Source organism: Stegodyphus dumicola, chromosome 4 (genome assembly GCF_044657685.1).
Source record: "Stegodyphus dumicola isolate Sdum_Otavi_A_Nest chromosome 4, ASM4465768v1".
In the NCBI taxonomy this organism is placed as follows: Eukaryota; Metazoa; Arthropoda; class Arachnida; order Araneae; family Eresidae; genus Stegodyphus; species Stegodyphus dumicola.
In genome coordinates this window covers 84,233,666-84,255,387 of record NC_140771.1, presented here as the reverse complement: position 1 = coordinate 84,255,387, position 21,722 = coordinate 84,233,666, and the positions used below count along the sequence as shown (strand labels likewise).

The following is a 21,722-nucleotide window of genomic DNA, read 5'->3' as shown; positions in this document are numbered from 1 at the left end:
TTTTATACTTTTCTAAAATGTAAACAAGCATGGCGCCTTCTAAAGTAATCATTAGTAAGAACTGATCCCAGTAACGTAAAAACAGTGACGTGAAAATGAGATTTGTAACATGAGTTCAAAACTTAAACAGTGTACAAATACTGGTATTTATTTTTAAAAAATTATAAATTAGCTCAGCACGTATGATTTCCACTGACAGCGGAAAGTCACGGTGATGTGAATGGGTGACGTGAGCGCTATCTCCTAATATAATCGACCCGTGAATTTTATTTTATCACCCCCCCCCGAAATCTCAAGTAGATAGTGACTTTACTACTGTATGTACGATTTCAATGAATTCAATTAGTGTCATTTTAAGGGGCCGAGTTAGTAATTAATAACAACTGAAATTGATCTGCATTTATTGCTTTTGAGTTGCTTAGTTTGTTAATTAACAACAGAACAAATTTGAAAATAAAAATTAAATATCTCACGCTTCGGACAGTGGTATCATATTTCGTTTAAAACGCTAATTGTGTTTATTAATTCGAATGACAGATATGTTGCGAGCTACTATACTTTTCTTTTATATCGCCGAATTAAATAAAGATTTGCAGAGTAGCACTAGAAAGCTTTACCGAAGATATACTGTCTTTACCTTATATTATAGAAGCGTTCGTCTACTATGTTAAAGTATGAAATCTGTCGCTTTTCTTATTCTGATCTTTTTTGGTTATAGGTTGCCATGACAATTGCCCTTCACAACAGACTCTCTGCAGAGTTGAGATTATCTATTAAGCTGTCTTTACCTTTTTGAACTGTCAATATGAAATGGATGACCGTTTATAAAGTCATTTAATATTAACTTATACGTCTGTCTGTGTAGCGTTTTTCATTTCAAGATAATTTGCACGTTGAAGCATAAATGTGTACATTCAGGATCACCCACTATTCAGTCTACGCGTTTGAGGTTTATTTTCTGTATATTCTTACATTTACTCAGGCTTAGACATATTTATTTATGCATAAAGGTTTCTCTGAATATCTATAATTTTTCACCAGATATTGCTATAGAGCAATCTCATGATTTTTATATACATTTTTGTTCGCCTGTATTGCCTTTGTTCTATCTGTATAATGCTTTGTCTGCAGATTTTAATATGTGTACAGTATTTCCTTGCATATTCCCCCTAGCTTTATAACGCTACGTTCTAAAAATTATTAAAGTATTCTCATAATTTTCCCCTCCATCTGGTATACAATGTTTTCGCCTCTAGTGTCCAGTTTATTGGTGAGCTGCATTCCGGTGATTAAGTTTTTGTTCTGTATATTCAATTCGTTTTTGGATTTCTTATTAGCATTTCATACATTTTACTTTGCCTTGATATATTATTTGAAACGTATTTAGTTCAGTTTCTTCGCTAAGCTACACGGATGTGGGGGTGTTCTCACATATAAGATTCTTTCCGAACAAGTGATTTCACCTTGCTTCTATTATTTGCATTACAGCTCATCGCAGCTTTATCGACTGCTCAGCTAGTTAAGCGGTTATATTAGTATGCGTTTTTATTAGAATATAGGTTTCTTTTAAAGAAATAATATTGTGATTGTTAGCAATAGTTCACTCATGACTACCTTTTGTTTGTTATAATCGTACTGTAAATTTTCTCCTATATGACTGTAATTATGTCTCTTAATTCTAATTATGTATTATCGTTTCATTTGTTATAAATTTGTTGTAATCGAAATGGACACAGAGGAATAATCCCACTACTCTAACTGTACAGTTCCGTTGATGGGGCTGAGCCAGGGGGACTAATCCGAGGGTCTCCCAATCCTCTTCCCAACTATCACATTAGAGGACTTTCGACTCGCCAGCAAAGTGCCTCCATGTTATACTTAAAGACAACTATCTCATGTCCGGGATTCGAACATGGTTTTCATGACAGAGCAGCCATTATTGCTAACCTATAAATGCTGCTGACAACATTAGCGATATGACTGATTAACCTTGACAGCACGAACCCTATGAAATATTTTAATCATGACAATACTAACAGGATTTACAGTATCAACATTCAGGTGATGAAATATTTTAATCATGACAACATTAACATTATTAATCATGGAAACATTCACGTAATGACACACTTTAATCATGACGATATTAACAATACGACCTCGACATTCACATGATGAAGTATTTAATCAAAAAAATATTAACAGGATGAATCACGATAACATGAATGTAACTAAATAATTTAACCATGATAATAATAGAGTCATGAAGTATTTAAATTCCGACATTGACATGATTAATTTTACACGAGTGATGAAATATTTTAATTATGACAACATTAACGAGATTAATAGAGTCAAAATTCATATGAGGAAATATTTTAATTATGACAACATTAACAAGACGAATCCACCACCTTGTATTGTTCATGTAACGAAATATTTTAATAATAACAATATTAACATGATTAATCTTGATAATACTAATGTTATGTTTTATCGAATATTTTGAATTCGGAAGTCTCTTTTCAATATTTAAAAGAAACTGGGTTGTGCACAAAAATTAAATCTTCAGTAAAGCAAGAATGTATTATATTATAGGGCATAATGAAAAATACGAAATAAATAGAATATGAAAGGGATTAAAAGTATGGAAGCATGTTCTCATCTTGCCATACTTCTGCGTCTTCCATGACACTTCTGTTTCCTGACGTATCAAAATAAATTTTTTGTTTTTGTCACATGTATAAATTAGTATGCTGACGACGTTTCAAAATAAACAAATCGCATGAACAAAGTATTTTGACTTGCCAAAATAAATATAAAAGCTTGATATTACAGAATTTATAAACTCGAATATTTAAAATTAGGTAAAAAAAAAACAAGCTCAAGTTGTCGTAGATTTAGAAATTTAAAAAAAACTTCTAATTTAATTTTCAAAGAAACGTGAGAAGGTAACATTTTAAATTAATTAAAAACCTATTTGAAGATTGCCAATAATTTTGAATAAAGTAATGAATTTTTTTGGCGGTGGGCATAATTTAAAATTTTAACTTATCTTTATATTAAAGTGGAAGACGATTTAAAATCATTTATTTGTTCATACACCCTGCAGTAATGACTTGTCTTATCACCAAGCACTAGCAATAACCAGGAAAGCCCTCAATTAATAAAAAAATGGAAGAATTCATAAGATTTTTTCCCCTTTTCCTTCGCAGTAATTTTCGTAAGCTATATCTCCCTCTTGGAAGAAATTGCTTCGATCAGGGAGCGATGGAGTTTCTTGATGAGGAAATGAATCCCGTGTTAGCTGAAACAGAACAGCAAGATCAATTATCGGGAAAGCCAGCCAGCCAACTCTCAGGAGTGGAGTCTTGGAGACAAGACATCAGCAACGTGTCCGCGTGACAACAAATCCCACGAATAATCACGAGAAACATTCTTATCAGCAAACAAACTCCATCTATGGATCTTAGGAATCCGGACAGCTGAGAAACATTACGCCGATTGGGTATTTTATCGAATCTTCCTTCCCTCGTATTTGCTTCTTTACGGCGCAGCATCCAATGGCTGACTCACTGCAGGTTATGTCACGGAATTTTGGTAGCCATTCGTGATTTAGGTCCATTAACGGACTTTTTTTCTTCTTTTTCTGTGTCCGAATCTTTTTTGCTTCCGCACATACCATATCTCCTAACTCATACTTACCCTCTCCACCAACCTCCTTCAGTTAGATGGCCTCAGGTTTTCTATCACCAAGACACAAACACGCTAACTTTGGGTATCATTACGTTGCGATAAGTTTCGCTTAGCTCGAGGTTAATTAAAAGATTTTGTAATTAAAAAGCTGTTTTAATTTACTCTCGAGGAGAAAAATGCAGGCAAGAATTTTGTAGCGGAATAATGGGTACAAGTTATTAACTAGATGTTGTCTTTTTCTTTTCTTCTTTCCCTCCCCTTCCCTTTCCCTCCGTAAAGCTTTCTACGGGCTGTGAGTTTTAATTATTAAATAACTCTCGTTGGAATGTGGGGAATTTGAATCTTCAGGCATTATTTTAGCGTTCGGAAGTCCAACGAGATTTTTTTTCTAAAAATTTTAAGTTAATTTATTAGATGAATTTTTTCGTAAAGTATAATAAACTTTTGCGATAAGTATGGTATGTGATTCTCAAAAAGTTAAGTAATTATTAAAATGAAGCTTCGGCTAATTATAAAATTATGAATAAATAACATAGTGAGTTTATCAGATCAAGTGAAAGTTGATTGAAGTGTAATGTTCCACATTTGCAAGATTTCCTCTGGTATTTTTTCTTTTACCTTTTTACCAGCGGTTTTTAAAAATTTGCGTAATTTTCCCCTGCTAAATGCTTTCATAAAAGGAGTTTCGTTAGATTTTAAAATGGATTCGCCTGCATTATGTTTGCTTTTTCCTTACTAACAAATACAAACCCTCGCAAACTGCCTACGTAGGTCACGCCAAACCGTTCCTTTCTAACTGTTGAACTTATGCCAGCTTAATACAAGAGCTTATTCATCACAGCCAAGCAAATGCGACCTGATATTCAGGCTCTGATTTCACCGAGTCGGTTACACATGCACCTTTTCTAATTGTTTATGGACAATTTGAAGCCTAAGGAGCAGCAGAGACAACAATAAGAATGGACGAGATTCAGGTAACAGGCAAGTAAGTTAATTTATAAGATATTGTAATGTTAACATTACTGTGTATTGTTACTGGAATGTAGGTTTCTTTTTAAAAAATATTGTTATAGTTACATATAATTTATACTGGAATTTAATTTGTTATATACTTGCTGTAATCACATCCTTCTGGAAATTAAATCATATGCATCATTTTCCTCTCTCGACTTTCGCATGATAAAATCAGTAATATAAAGTGGAATATATGGTAATACGAGGAAATACAGCAACAGCATTTCATATCAAAATTAAATCTTTGTTTAATTTCTAATAGTAATAAGCCTAAACAGTTAAAATAATAATCCTAAGGTACTTAAAAAACACATCATACAACCTACAAAAATGAATGTTTCACTTTGCCTTTGAAACAAGAAACCTAGAAAAATACAAGCGCTTCATTCAGTTTTCATACTTTCTTCGCCGATTTCTTTCGTATAAGACATTTATTTACGTATAAAAGTGGAATATCTACAGATAAAGGAATTTGAAAAGCAAACTTTAAAAAAAATACTGCTAGTGGTAGATACGATATATTTTCAGATGTATCAAGAGGATAAGTCCGCTGAAAGAAATTTCCCGTATTCTTCTTCATTATTGGAATAAACTCAATTAATTTATAACGCTCTCTGTTAATATTTGTCTTTTATTTAGAAAATTGCTTTTATAAATTCCACTAACAGCTTGACATTAATTTTTAGTTTCCCTCACACTTTTATTAGTGTTAATTCACTTTCCTAATTTAAGTAAGTCATTTAAGAAAACGAAAAGTTTTCTATCTTCTGTTTTCACACTCAGAAACCGTAAACTGACAGAAATGATACAGAATGGTGAACATAAAAACATCGTCAAACGAAAAAAGAAAAATATGTCTTGGCGGAGAATCGCTCGGACGGGGAAATAGCATTACGCGAAACGGAGAAGTCGAAACGGTGGCGGCGAATAGTTCGATTCCTTTCGGAAAGGAGTGAGAAGATACTTATAATGTAACTATCGCGTGTGGCTATGCAAACTAAAAAACAGCAGTCAAATAAATTTAAATGTTCATTCAATAGCCTAAGGCTAAACAAATAAATAACTAGGCTACAAGCGGATTCAAAAAAAATTTACCGGGGAGTAAGTTTAAAGTAATGGCTGCAAGACAATACGAAGTCGAGATAATTAATTATATTTATCTAGCTAGTAGAATCTAACTAAGCTAGTGGCAGAAATTCTCTCTCTCTAAGATCCAAAATTCCTCAGCCTAAATACACTCAAACCTAATTTTCAATCTGGTGAGGAACACGGAAAGAAGTTAAAGTAAAGATAAAAATCATAATAACTGGTTAATTTAACATAAGAGACTTCCAACATTATGAACAATTCGTAAACAAACTTCTAATTGAAACGCTGTGAAAGTACCTACTATTTAAACATTTCTAGTAATATTTATATTAAATTAGTTAAGTTCAATTACTATTTTGACGGATATTTTTACTCATCGATTAATAATACCAAAATAGTCCTTGACAAACTTGTTGAAAGTAAACTGCAGATATATTTAAAATGGACTTACTTCATGTATTTATATGAAGTATATTTTTAAAACTTTAAAACCGAAAGATCAAAAATCATGGATGCATTTGAGATTCAATCTTTCGGTTTTAAAGTTCTTACTGAATTTTTAATTGAATCTTCTTCGGTTTTTGATCTCAAATGATACAGAAGGAAATACATGTATTCGAGACACATTAAACGACGTTTCTGAAACTTTAATTAATTTTACCCTGATGAGTTCTGAATTAGGGTTTCAGATAAAGGAGATTAATTTTTATTTTTCATTACTTTACCATTTGAATTTTTATTTTTCGGGTTCAGTCTAATGATGCATCTTTTGTTAATTTAATTATATTTAACTACGCTATTAGACCTTTTCCACGGTTGGAATTATTAATATTGTTTGGGAATTGCCTTGTTTTGATTCCAATTTAATTTTGATTGTTTTCAGTTTAATTAACTTCAATCCAGTAGCTATAGGGCAGGACAGGTTTAAATTTTGATTTTGTTTTTATCTTTGATATATTACTATGTTTCTCTCTCTCTCTCTCTCTGTATATATATATATATATATATATATATATATATATATGACTGGTGCAGACATACATACGTATGTAAGTACAGACGTCAAGAAAAAATCTCTTCTGAATCTATTTTAAATCATTTTACAATCCTTTTTGGCAAAAACAGTCCTTTATTCTGTCCGTACGTACAGATGTCACGCAAAAACATCGTTCAAATGGTTTTGAGAGCCGGTTGAAATGGATATTTTCGTTGAAATATGATACCAGAGATTTTTCGCGATTGCAATACTTCCTTTACTTCGAAAAAGGACGTAAAAATGCATTTAAATCCCAAGATCTGCACAATTAATTTACTTAATATTAATTATTTAGCGGACTTATTAAAAATCAGTATATATTTTTTTTCTCTTTTCTTGATGATTAAGCCCACCAGCGCCCGAGCAGTCGCTGAACATTGGTAATTCGGTTCGAGGTTCGAATCGCGTGAACGGGCCGGCTGCTTTTCCCATGTGTAACGTGTATACGAGGCAGTTTCCCTTAAAAAGTCTTCCCCGAAGGCATCCCTCCTCTTAGGCAGATAGCACTCAAGGCTTTTCCATAATTACACAAAACCAAATCAAACAAACTTCTTGATGATTACTACTTTAGGAAGTAAATAATGAGTATTTAAAATAATCAACGCATTCACAGCTTTACTAATGTTTAATATCAGAAACTTTAGTTTTTCTTATATGGAATCTAATCTTCTCAAAGAAATACTATGCTTCAAATTTTTGCTGTTTTACGTCTAATATTCTTTTTCTAATATTCTACGGTTAGGTAACAATTCCGTATGCCAGTGGAATTCCAAATGTTTTAGCCATTTGAATTTTCACCGTAATGGACCTAATTAATCGTAAAGAACACGAACATAACAACAATGAAATTGAAACACCTATTTTTATTTCATTATCTCGGTTACAAAGGAAATCATCGAGAAAGGATTCAAAGGCTAATTTACGTAGCAAAAACATGCCAAGAATGTAAAATTCGCCGTAACTAAAATGAATATATGCACCTTTTTCAAAGAATTCACTTTGCTGAAAGCTTAAGCCTTTTAGTCACGGAAAGATATTATGGGTATCTTTAGCTATCTCGTGACGAAATCTCATTACGATTACAGACAAACTTGCTAGATTTCTCTGGAATTCGTAAACACCTGGTAAAGTATATTTCAGTTCGCGAATGCAAAGAAAAATTTGGAATGAGGTGATTTACAAAAGGGTGGAATTACAGTAATTAATATAACTGTGGAGTAAGTTAAATGCAAGCCTTTTTAGAAAGTATGGGTGATGAGTCATCGTTGAATAGATATTATTCATTTTGTTTTGGGATTTTTAATATCATCGTAACTGTTAAAATGCAGGAAACATGCATATTCTCATTAATTCACAATTACAATACTTAAACATTGAATGCATGCCTCTGTTATTAAATAAAGAAAAATTTTTATGTATGTATGTATGTGTGCATGTATATATAGTATGTTCTTCTCAATATGAAAAAGTGGCGGCACACAGAACCTTTAAATTTTGTTCACACACAGACTTCCTTACTAACTTGCATTATTTGGAAGCCGGAATCCAAATTCGCGTTTCGTGTCAGATGTAGTAAAATTTTGTCAGATGTAGTAAAATTTTGATTAACAATCTCAGATATTTAAAAGCAACGTATTGCAACTCAATGTAATGCAAAGTATATTTGTAATTCTTAATGCAATCTATTGCAAGACGTAAGATCTTTATGCTTCAAATTAATCAACAAACTTTGGAATTTTAAAAAAGTGCAGACACTGCCCGAAATAAAATATTTTTATCTTCCACGCGTCACTGTGTTACGCTTAGAAAGGCGTGTGATATTTAACTTTCAGATTTATCCTCTTTATTATTGATTAACAAGTTATGCGTTTAAAAGCAATAAACGCAGTTCATAATAACATTATTTTTTTACTTTTTTTATTTGATTGATTTAAATAAAAGAGCATTTAATTCATCATATTAATTAAAACATTAAATATTTTCATCAAATTTCACTATCTGAATTTATTATATATTTTCTTCTTCGTGATAATTATTTAAGGCAGCTAGTTTGTAGTAAAAGATAGTTCCGTAAATGGCAAAATGCCCAGAAGATTATTCACAAACAACTTCCCAGTAGATTAGGCACAAATAAATAATTGAAGAGTAAACATTCGTAGACGACAAGCGTAACAAATTAATATAGCTATCCTAAAATAATATATTTACTATGTAATGTGTTTTGAATTTAATTAAAAATCTCAGGGATTTATAAGAAATGTTTTGCCACTGCTCGAATTTACATATTTTTACCTTTCACTCAGCAATGTATTGTCATTAAGCAAAGAGTAATAATACATTGCAAGATAAGTAATAGTAGAGAGAGAGAGATATGGCATTTTATTTTTTTTAATTTTGTATTCCGTTATTAATTAACAAACTAAGTAATTTAAAAGAAATCAATGCAGATTTATTTCATTTATTATCAATTACTACCTGAACCAGTGTAACTACATTGGAGTGATTCATTAAAAGAATTATATATTTTTTCTTCTTTGTAGTAACTATTTTAGGCGGCTAACTTCGCAGTCGGCTAGTCTGCAATAAAAAGACAATTTTATTACTATTATTGGAACTCCAACATAAGCCTGTGAAATTCGAGAAGAAAACAATCGTTCCCTGCAATCAGCAATTATCAATGTTACCTCTCATGATTGATGACCTTAAATTGAATATATTTTGCCAAGAAATGAACTCACCGGGGTCGTCAAAGCAGATATTCTACCTAATCTATGTTCAGTGGAGCTCTGTTTCAAAACAGTTTAGTCAGTAAGCAATTTTTCATATCAACTTCAGACGCCAAAAAATGATAGAAATTATTGAGGCTCTTTTAATTTTGGGAGAAACGAATTTTCTTTTCGTAAAGTTATTGTCCAAAATCGTTACTGCTTTCGTCTGGAATTTCGAAGTAAAATTTGAATTCATTTGTTAATACTGACAGGGAATGTAAAGTGCTGATGCAAGTCTTAATGACAGATGAAAATTTAACTTGTTAGTTTTGAGACAGTATTTATCAAAAACTATTAGTGTGTCACTGAGAAAGGAACACTAACGCAGCTGTAAATGTTTCATCAGCACAAAGTAAAAAACAGATGTGAAGAAACTGAGAAAGTAAAATAATCTATCGTAATAAGAAATACGCTTTAAAGCACAATAAATCTTACATAATAAAAATTAATAGTAATAACAAAAAATCTGAAAGCTTTTCTATTTCTAATGGTTTTCCAAAAACGGTCTTATAAAGTTTAATATAGTTTATTAGCAGAAATAATGAGCTGAGATGGCCCAGGCGGAAACGCGAAACATTTTGGGGGATACTATATGAACAGAAATCGATACTAACTTAAAAACGTTATATATCTTCTGTACATTTGAAAAGTGAAAAAAATATAGATCGTAAATTTATAAAAATATTGAATACTGTTGATAAGATAAAAGCATGCATGACATGCATTCGGGCTATCAGATGCACATGTTCGAGTGGAGGAGTATGTTATTCAAAATTTTATGGCCTTAGGCACCGTCGTTTCTACACAGCGGAGAGACATACATACATCCATGAAAATTCTTCATTATTTATATTCTTTAAAAGTAATGCAAGGCGATAATGATTCATGGCAACAATTTGAAAGGTGATTTAGACGTTATAAGGTATTTCTTCCGCCTTCTTAGCATGCCTTCGTGGTGTGGCGGTCTGCACAGTGGACGCGTATTCCAGAGGTCCGCGGTTCAATTCCCAGCGAAAGCGTTGGTCATTTTTCCTCTCTCTTGCTTCCAAAAAATACCTAATGCCTAACTTAACTAATGCCTTAAAAATACCTAATGCCTAACTTAACTAATGCCTTAAAAATACCTAATGCCTTTACTACCTACTAATAAGATAGTAAAGGCTGAGGCGCCCGAATTAAAAGGGCGGTGGATGATGATTCTCCACATCCAGGATTTGGCGATTGGGTTCTTTAAAAACATCAGTCGTTATTTAAAAGGGAGAGTATATAAGGTATTTCTTCCGCCTTCTTAGTGTGTCTTCGTGGTGTGGTGGTCTGTACACTGGGCGCGTATTCCAGAGGTTCGTGGTTCGACTCCCGGCGAAGGCGCTGCTTATTCTTCATCACTCCTGCTTCCAAAACACTTAATAGCTCTACAACGGTTTAAAGTGATACGTCGCCAAATCCCGTTTCGAGACTTATAGTCCGATTAGGCTAACATACTTTTGGGTTAAACATTAATACTAAAGTTAACTATTGCTTTCAAATCTTTTTTAATAATTAATAAAAGTGTTTTTTTAATCAAATTTAAAACTTTTGCAAACAACTGTTCTGTTCACGTTTGTTTTAAACAGTTCATCAATGGTTTTCAATTTCGTACACCTGCTGGTAACACTTTTGATCAGCACCTCTCAGTTGAAGAGTTTTTCTTAGAATATGCAGTAATTTTCTAAACACATTTGACAATGGCATATACTGGGCTAAAAACATATGAAAATGATGATCAATAATAAAGATGATGCTCAATAATAAAGTTAAAAAGGATAACAAAAAATGAGTTAGAAGAAATGAGTGCAATAACAGACTTGTAGATAGTGAGTTCAGCGAGAGAATAAAAAATCTTAATAAATCCTCCCGAACGACTGTAAAAATATTTCTTTTCTTTTTTTTTTTTTTTTTAAATATTTATCTTAATATAGTCGTCAATTTACATATATTCTAAATGCGTAACTTCGTAATTTCTGTCACTGATACATGAAACATCATTTACAGCTTGAAGTTTCTCTCATGCTTCTCCTACATAAAAGCAAAATTTTCAAAAAACAGTTTTAAACCGATTTTAAGAGATAGAGATTAGCCGCCTTTCCTTCCTCTGCATTGACTATAATATATGTAACCTCTAACAGAGATACCGACTTAATTCCTTCGATGTGCTTACATTTTCACTAAATTCAATTCTGTTCATCATACACTGAATATTTTTCTGTAGTGACATTTGAAAGCCTTTATTAGAAGAATTTACTTATTATTATTTGAAAGCCCCTAAAATTAAGGACTAAATTATAGAAACTGTATTCGCAGGAAGAGATACTAATATTTTTCAGAAAGTGATCAGAGATTGTGTCCTGCATAGTTATCTAATTAATACTTTTTGTTTCATTTTTCATTTTACTGTCCCATTTCTAAATAAAATCAGTAAACATTTCATTTGTCATTTACGATTTGGTATAGTGAATTAAAAGTAAATTCTTTATTTCTTTTCAATATGGAGGTTTTCTGCTTTTGTGCTATCTTCTTAATTGTGTTAATATTGCAAGTTAATAAAACAGTAATATATTTGTTCAGTTTCTAAATCCAACTGCTGTTTCAGTTTTATATATTACTGTGTGTCCCGGCAGTGTTCTTTAATGAGTCCAGTTTCGTCTGAATTATACATTTCGAGTGACTTGAATTCATTTAGCAGCCAACGAAAACGTCTTTTACCCAGTTATGAGCTGCATAATGATCCGCTTCTACATTCTCACCTTCCCATTTCTGATAAATAATGTTCAATTACTGTCTCTCCAACTTCTGAGCCACATATCAGTTGATATAAAATTCTCTCTCATGATTTAGCGAATTAGTGAAATAAGCTCTTAAAAACAGAAACATTGCATTATAATTCCTCATTTAAGAAAACTGCCCAATGCTGTTTAAGAAATTCTCAATTTAAATGTAGTTTTTCTCAGGCTGCTATTATCAAGAAGATGAAAATGTTTAAAACATTTTAAACTTTTCTTTCAGGCTTAAGTCATTTCGCTTGGCATTTCAACACGTTAAGCACACAGTTTTTTTAAATGCCTCTTCCAGTGATTTATTCAAATTTTAAAACTTACATTTCTAGCCAGCAGAAAGATTTCCCTTTGTCTGTTTAATTGATCTGCTACTTCATGATTTCAAAGCATGGCCAAAGCTTTAGTTGCTTTGTCTTGAGTCCATTCCATTCTATTCCTTAAGTTATTAATTCTTCCTTTCCATTTTCCATTCATTATTCTTTCTTTTTTGCATTTTTTTAAGTCTCTTAATGTATGGTAATGCTTAGAAACATTTCATGAACTTTTTGTAACTCTCTATGAAATATAATATAATATCTCAAGCGGAGGATTTTGAGGGCTGAAACCTTAAAACATAGGATTCAGAAGTTGCATTTCCACCTTCTATCAGCTAGTATTTAAAAAAGAACCATCCCTTATTTACAAATGTCTCTAGAGAACTGTTTTTGCTAACTTTAAAATAAAGAAATTCTGCCGCTCTGAAATCCAATGCGGACGAAGAATTTCTGAAAACAATGGCTCATAGCTATAGGGACCTGGGGGTAGGAAAATTTCAGACAAACCAGTTTTATTGAAGCACAGCCTATCTGAATGATAAAACTTCAGTCCTAAATACATTAAATGGATGAACTACGAGAAGCTTTGATAGGTACATGTAGGCCAATTAAGAATCAGTCTTTCCCTAATCTGAGTTTAATAAGCGTCGGGGACGATAATAATAAACGAGACGTCGTCGGGGACGATAATAATAAACGAGACGTCGTCGGGGACGGTAATAATAAACGAGACGTCGTCGGGGACGATAATTTTCTATTGAGTGGTACGTATTTGTTTGGGTTCCTGAAAATTTGAATGTAAAAAAAGCGAAGTTTATTAACCAAGGAATTTAATAAGCGGCAGATCATGTATCTTACAGTTTGTAGAGACATTAGGTTGGTTCGAAACTAGAGACATGAAAAATGAGCAACGCCCTCTCCGGGACTCCAACTACAGACCTCTCGAATACGCGTCGAGCGTGCTGACCACTACACCACGGAGGCATGCTATAGAAGGCTTGGAGAAATACCTTATGTACTCCCCCTTTTAAAGAGCGACTGGAGTTTAGAGGACCCAATCGCCAAATCCTGGTGGTGGAGAATCATCATCCCCCATCCTGTTTTTTAGTTCGGGCGCTACTGTAGAGACATTACGTATTTTGAAGCAGGAGAGATGAAAAATGAGCAATGCCCTCGCCGGTACTCGAACCACGGACCTCTCGAATACGCGTCGAACGTGCTGACTATTCCACCAATAAGGCATGCTAAGAAGGCAGAAGAAATACCTTATTAAGTCTTTCAAATGAAAACAATCTGGTGAGCTGAATATAAAAAAATCTCTTATTTCCAGCTTTTAAATCACACAGCTTGCTAATCAGAAATTCATAAAATCAAAATTTCAAATTCGAGATGCACATGTTCGAATAGAGAAATACATCTGTTCAAAACTGGGTAGCTCTAGGTGTCGCATTTTTCAACAGTGCGAAAAGCCATAACATATAAACAAGCACACATCCATGCATACATATAAACAAGCACACATCCATACATACGTACATACATACAAATAAACAAGCAGATCCTTCATTTTTTTTAGTACTAATAGCCGCTTGAACTGCCTACCGCCTAAAAATAAAAATAGCTATATGTATGGAAAATTTAAAAAATAATATAAAAGTATATAATCTTTCTAACCTGAATGACATTAACTGGAGCCTTCTGAAATGACTGGTTTTACAGTTAATGTCATTTCACCGCTCAAGTTAGAAATTATTGATAATTAAAATGAATCTGAATTGACTGTTTTTAAATCCTTTAATTTATTTATCAATGTCTAAATTAATTTTAAAGAAAAACTAAATACTATCTTACGTTTTATCTTTCCAAGCGACAAGACACTGCCACGTGGTAGATAAAAATATTTTTTTCGGGTAATGGCTACACATTTCTTTCAGATCGCTGACTAAATTGATTAAATTCGGAAGATAAATATTTTGTGTATTGAGTGGCAATGCATTTTTATACCATTGACTTTTCTGATTAAATTTGAAACATAAATATTTTACGCTTTTCCTACTGACAACACAAAGCTTTTATATCGCTGAGTGTTTGAACAATATATCTTTAAAGTCGCACAAAATATGAAAATAATGAAAACTAAATTCGAAATTTAGAACTGGTGTTCAAGGTGGATTTGCTGGAATGGACGACTACATGCGTTTAAGATTTGGTGACTAATCTGTGTGTCGACATTTTTCAGCAATGCGTTAGACAAAATGTGCCTCTTTCCACAATGCAAAAGACAAATATATTGCGTTTAGTTTACTGGCAACACACCTCTTTTATATCACTGAGATTTTCTAATTAAATTTGAAAGATAAATATCTTAAATTTTGCCGAATGGCAACATTCTGGCACGCCGAGGATAAAAATGTTTTCTAGGAAATCAAAAAACAAATTCAAAATTCGGGCTTCGAGGGGGCACACTTTCAGATGGAGAAGTAGGTGTGTTCAAAGTGTGGTGGCTCGAGATGCTGCATTTTTTCCAGAATGTGAGAAACATACAAACATACATACATATATGCACATGCTTCATTATTTATTAGTAGAGATATTGAAGGAACAGGAGTAATGAGCTAAAATTCGCAATGGATTCGCGATGAGAATTCAATTAGTTCTACACATCAGTAACTTTAAACATATTCCTTATCCTAGCATCAATCAAACATCGCCACACGTAAAATGTACGTTTCAAATTACTGATCACGCTTTTGGAAAGGCTAGTTAGGTATGAGCAAACTCCGTTTGTTACACAAATGGATATTATTTCAATTTCAAATCAACGTTAAGTGCCAAAGATAATGTTTCTAGTATTGAGAACAATCTGTGCAAGTTGGTAAAGCTTTCTTCACACGTCGTCAGTTTTCATTATTCCCCGGCCTGATTAATTACCTGCTAGGCTTGATTATGTCATAAATTCCCTATCATTGCTCTGATTCAGAATAGCATTCGAGTAGGAATGTTTTAAACTGCAACGCTTTGAAAAGTTAAATGATTCTCATGCTACATTATCATTTATTTAAAAGAACCTTTCCATGAAATAAAAGTTTCATGAAAAAAATTATGTTATTCACCAGTTATGTATGCGCATATTGTGTCAAACACAAGTTAAAATTTAAATTATTACTTATACAAACATGCACACGCAACATATCTACGTGGTTCTGGAACTAAATTTATAAAAATTCAAATTTAGAGGCAGCAGCTTTATTGTTATTTCACCTTTTACGTGCATTATGTTAATCCTGTTGTGTCTTAATTTAGGAATTAAAGAAATACACTATATAACATAAAAACGACTTACCAAGAAGGAGTTATCCGAATGGAACGAAATTGCGTATGGCCATACCTTATGATAGAATATGCAAATGATTAAATTTTGGCGCCCCGTGACTGACTAGCTAGAGCTCCAACGCATTGCAACGAAGCATCCGGATGGCGTATAAAAAAGAGATATTGGCATAACTTTCATACCAATGTGGTTCCATCAAATGATGTGGACTCTACCAAAGTCTCGCAGACAGGTTTGCAAACAATATGAGAAGATGCCACTATTTAAAAGAGAATGTGAATTTGTACTAAAGGAAGCAGGATTGTCAAATCGCAGGATCGCTAAATTTGAGATTAGAAACAATGCTACCATTCGACGATGCGAGCAGAAATGAGTGAACCATAGCCGTACAGAGCATCAGAAAGATAGCGGTAGACCGAGATTGAGTACAGAACGCAAGGACAGAGTGATCGTCCGATCGGCGTTCACATCCCCTAATGTGTCCTTGCCAATGATTCGATGTGTAACCGAGACATGAGTGACATCAGAGATAGCGGTAGGTTACCCATTTGACTGCCTACCCAACTCAGCCAAACAACCAGGAATCGTGTTATGGTCTCTCATTTCGTTAAATAGCCCGATCCCTTTGGGTGACATCCAAGACACCTTTACAACACGGCAGTATATCGACAAGCTTCTACGCCACATAGTGTTGTTACCTTTCCTTTCACGAAACCGTAGGCTTACATTTTCAACAGAATAGATATTGCCCGGCCGCACACGCCTTTCTATTTCTTGTCTTCGTGCTTCTCCAACAGTTCTCTGGCCAGCGCGATAGCCAGATCTATTCTAAATAGAACACGCTTGGGCTCTCATGAGCAGGCGTTTGCCACCGTCTCTGGATTGCGCCGATCTAACTCGCCATCTGGAACGTGTATGGCAGGCAGTCTCAAAGAAGTATATCCGCCAACTCTATGAATCTGTGATCAGAAATCGACCAAAGCACTATTTTTTTTTGTTGTTGTTGTTGTTGTAGCTGTATTTCCTGAATAAAAGAATTAATATCTATGATACTATTAGCTCTTCGTTGTCAATACATGTACATCACATCTACCGGTTTTTGTCCAATTCGGATAACTCCTTCTTGCTGCATTTTTTTTTTTTTTTTTTTTTTTTTTTTTATATTATAGAGTATGCACGTGCCACTATTATATAGTGCACGGCTTTAACTTTAGGGAAAAGGAATAGCAGATTTAAGACTTTAGTTTATTTAATTATGCCGAAACACTCAAGGCGTAACTGCCTAAAGGTAAAGATGCCTTCGCAGAGGACTTTGAAAGAGGAATTGTTACACATGGAGAAAGCCACGAAAATTCCCACGCAGCCAGCCCGTTAGCTGGAATTCTCAGCTCGGATTAAACTACTAGTTATGAGCTAAAATTCGCAATGGATTCGCGATGAGAATTCAATTAGTTCTACACATCAGTAACTTTAAACATATTTCTTATCCTAGCATCAATCAAACATCGCCACACGTAAAATGTACGTTTCAAATTACTGATCACGCTTTTGGAAAAGCTAGTTAGATATGAGCAAACTCCGTTTGTTACACAAATGGATATTATTTCAATTTCGAATCAACGTTAAGTGCCAAAGATAATGTTTCTAGTATTGAGAACAATCTGTGCAAGTTGGTAAAGCTTTCTTCACACGTCGTCAGTTTTCATTATTCCCCGGCCTGATTAATTACCTGCTAGGTTCAGAGATTTCACTTCCCGGACGCTGGTGAGCCTACTTTGGGAAAAAGAAATTTTAATTTAAGGAAATGAGATTTGAAATTTTTGTAAAAATTTTTTTATAAAATAATAAAGTATATAAAATATATTATTAAATAAAGTATAAAAAGAATAAATACATAAAACTTAACATAAAATTTCACTTTAGGAGAAAGAAATTGCAAGGTTCTTATGTTAACTAATCAGTTATTATGATTTTGATCTTTACTTTAATTCCTAACTAGTATGCAAATTAGTTATGAGTGTATTTAAGCTAAGGGCTCTTGGATCTGAAAGAGAGAGTTTATGGCACTCGCGCTGCGCTGTTAGATTCTGCCAGCTCTATCTAAATGTGATTATTTCAGCTTTACGTACTCTCGCGGATATTTCAAACTTATGCTACAGTAAATTACGTGTGCACTTGTAGCTTAGTGGACTGTGTAATATTAACCTCTAAATTTAAGCGTCCCTTATTGCTTATTTTACATCGCCATAAGTAGTGTTTTATCCATAGCAAGAGTTGCGCCTGCTTTCTTAAAAGTTCAGTTTTAAAACAAATGGTTTTTTAAACCTTCGCAAGTCTTTGTTGTACTGTTTCAGATATAGAGATAACTGGCTACTTTTCTAGTAAGGTTGTTCAAGTATCAGACTAAGTACAACCTTATAAAGTGATGCATTAAACAACGGTAAATTTAAGATACGGTGCAAAGTATTACATAAAATATGTAAAATAATAAAACACATGGTAATAAAATGTAAAAAGTAGAAATATATATATATATATGTATATATGTATAGTTTAAAACGTGCAAAAACTTAATATGTTAATATGAGATTTCATTCATGGGAAAAAATTTCATTTTAAGGGGAAAAATATGAAACCGAGCAAAACAACAAAACATATAATAACAAAACATAAAAATAATAAAATACATAAAACTAAGTCCTTAATTTCATTTTAAAGAAAAGAAATAGTGCTTTTAATGCTAAATTTAAAAAATGGTGCAAAATAGTTCATTTAATATGAGTTTTTATTTTAGGAAATATAAATACACAAAATGTTTTGCAAAATATAAAATGTATAAAACAAAATATGAAATTTCACTTTGGAGGAAAGAAATACAAAAATTCTAAGTGAAATAATAATATATATGAAACATATAAAACTTATAAAATATATAAAACATATAATAGTATAACATAAATGAAATAAATAAAACTTCCATAAAATTTAATATAAGATTTCACTTTAGGGGAAAGAAAACAAACCTAAATGATAAAGCATTTCATAACTTTAATATATGTGTCAACTTTAGGGAAAAGAAATGTATAAAATTTGTATAAAATAACAAAATACATTCCTTACTTCTTGCTAGGTTTCTAAGTCTATCACAGTAGGTATTGACTCCAAACAATTTATTATATTTTATATATACAAACAATTTATTACTCCAAATATTTTAAATGAAAAGAGATTTATAATAAACACGTGATTCATATTTACTTAAGATTGATAATTCTAAAATTGTACAGGACACAATGTATGTTTGTCAGTTTGCAAATAATGAATATAGAACTAATTTTATTTTCCTTCAATTATAAATTCAAGAATTAAAATGAAAAAAGAAAATCTGAAAGGTTTCAGATTTTATATTACGCCCAAAGTGGCGTTTTTTTAACGTTTGTGTTGTTGTTTTCTATTGTTTTTACCTTTACTTATTCAATGCCATGTTTTTGGAACTTAAACCATAAAATTCAATTTAACAGCAATATCGCAAAAAATTTTAAAAGAGCATATCTTTAGAATTTCCGATACACAGTCTCGTACGGCTGGAGATAAAAATATGTTTCTTTTTCCGTACAGTGCTGCCATTGCTCGCTTTGAAACCGTTGAGTTTATTAATCAGAAACTCATGAAGGCTTTACAAAATATTAAATATATAATAAAACAAATTCCAAATTTGGGCTTCCAGTTCGAGTGGAGACGTACGTTATTTAAAATTTGATGGCTCTGGGCACCGTTGTTTTATCACAATGCGAGAAATATACATACATTTATGCAGATTCTTAATTATTTAATTTCTTTAAATATGATACAGGGCGATAATATTTGGTGTCAACAACTTGCAAAGTGATTCAAATTTTTAAAGTTAAAAAGTTTTCGACGCAAAATGCCAAAATGAAAATAATAGCCCTTATGAGCTAACGCCGAATGGGCTACTAACAGAAGTCTAAAAGGGCATTTTTAAAATATAATATAACCGTGGAGGTAAAAATAAGAGGAGATAACATCCACGCACTACGCCTGACGCAGTGTTGTCGAGCTTTGGTCTCCAGAACTGGTTAACTGCGGTTTGGTGGTACTTCTACCCGCGACAGTTCTACGCAAATCGAAAAGCGGGGTCACTTTTGCGTAAAAGAAACATTCATTCTTGAATGGGTAATAATGATTTGTATTGTTTAGTGGCATTTACGCATATATCATATCTTAGGTATTTTTCGATAACTTGCAAAAGCGATTTTGATTATGAATTTATTTTTTATAAAATTCTAAGCTACTGGAAGTAATAAACAAAAAATGTAGATTTTAATAAAATGTTTATGTTATATGTAAAGAATGAAAAATACCTTAATAGTACCTTTAAAATGTCAAAATATCGCAAAAATATAACACACATACGGACTTTAAAGCCCAGTTTCGTTAATTGGTATAAGCGTAAACATTTTATACTTCTTTCGATGTCCTTGATAGTGTATTTCTTTATTTTTCAGATATCAAAGTGCTTTAAATAAAGTACATTTTTCATCATGCATATAACACTCTAATATGCACTTTTTTAAAATTTTTAGGATATAGGCATAATTGTTGTTCATTTTAAACTCATCATTTCATTTTTATATACTAGTTGAAAAACAATCAGTTTGTGTTTATATATCTTAACCGAAAAATGAAGTTACCTCAAATTCCTGTACTCCTTGTTAAAATTTAAAAATATAAAGACAGCTCTGAAAATAAGATAATTTTTCCTTCAGTTGTAATTATATATTTGCGTAACGCTGTATACAGAAACATTTGCCAATTCGGTGAAAGTGATGTACGGCCGAGGTGATGTGACCATGTGAACATGCCACATCATCATGGCAGCTTATTAGGAATTTGAAAATAGGGTGATGACAATGTTATTAACCGGTATATCAGTACATTTTTCATATTGAAGCATTTAGAATTACCTGCAATATGTAAATTTCAGATATTTGCGAATTTAGATCAATTAATTCTTTTTACTGTTTTAAAAAATGAATCAGTGTTGGTATGCAGAGTAAGGCAATCAAGACTGCGATCTGATGGCAAAGAGATTAATGTTTAAATGGGAAATAGATCGTTGTTATGTATTTTATAATTCAGAAGACTATTAATTGGGTAGAACTGCTAATACAGGTATTGAATGCTCTGCCAAAATATATTTACTAGAAAATTTGAACTTTACAATGAATGTATCTAAAAACGTGTTTTAAGTCAAAAGCTTAAAACTTGATGCCTAAATGTAAACATAAAATTTTTAATGTTAAAATATTTGTAATTAGGCACATAAATGTTTTAAATAGGGCCGAGCATGTAAGGTTTATATGCTAAGGGAAACGATCCCTTAGCAGATAGAATTTCGAAGGAAAACTTACCCGTGAATGCGCATTAAAAATAATGCATGTAATTTTCATTCATTTTATATTACACATACTTCTTATGTAAAACATTCTGCTATATGCTTAATTACTGTAAATCACTTTACTCGAAAAATATAGTGAGTGCACAGAAATTAAAGATATGCACATGCTGGAAATGAAAAACATTAAATATATATACAAGCTTAGAAAGAAAAACGACGCACCAAGAAGGAGTTATCCGAAT

General features: G+C 32.4%; 1 protein-coding gene across 1 annotated transcript in view; it reads right to left on the bottom strand.

The window, feature by feature from the left end:
* The window catches only part of LOC118182198 (beta-1,4-glucuronyltransferase 1-like), a 451,694-nt gene that overhangs the window by 177,167 nt on the left and 252,805 nt on the right, over positions 1-21,722 (bottom strand). The window lies entirely within an intron of this gene.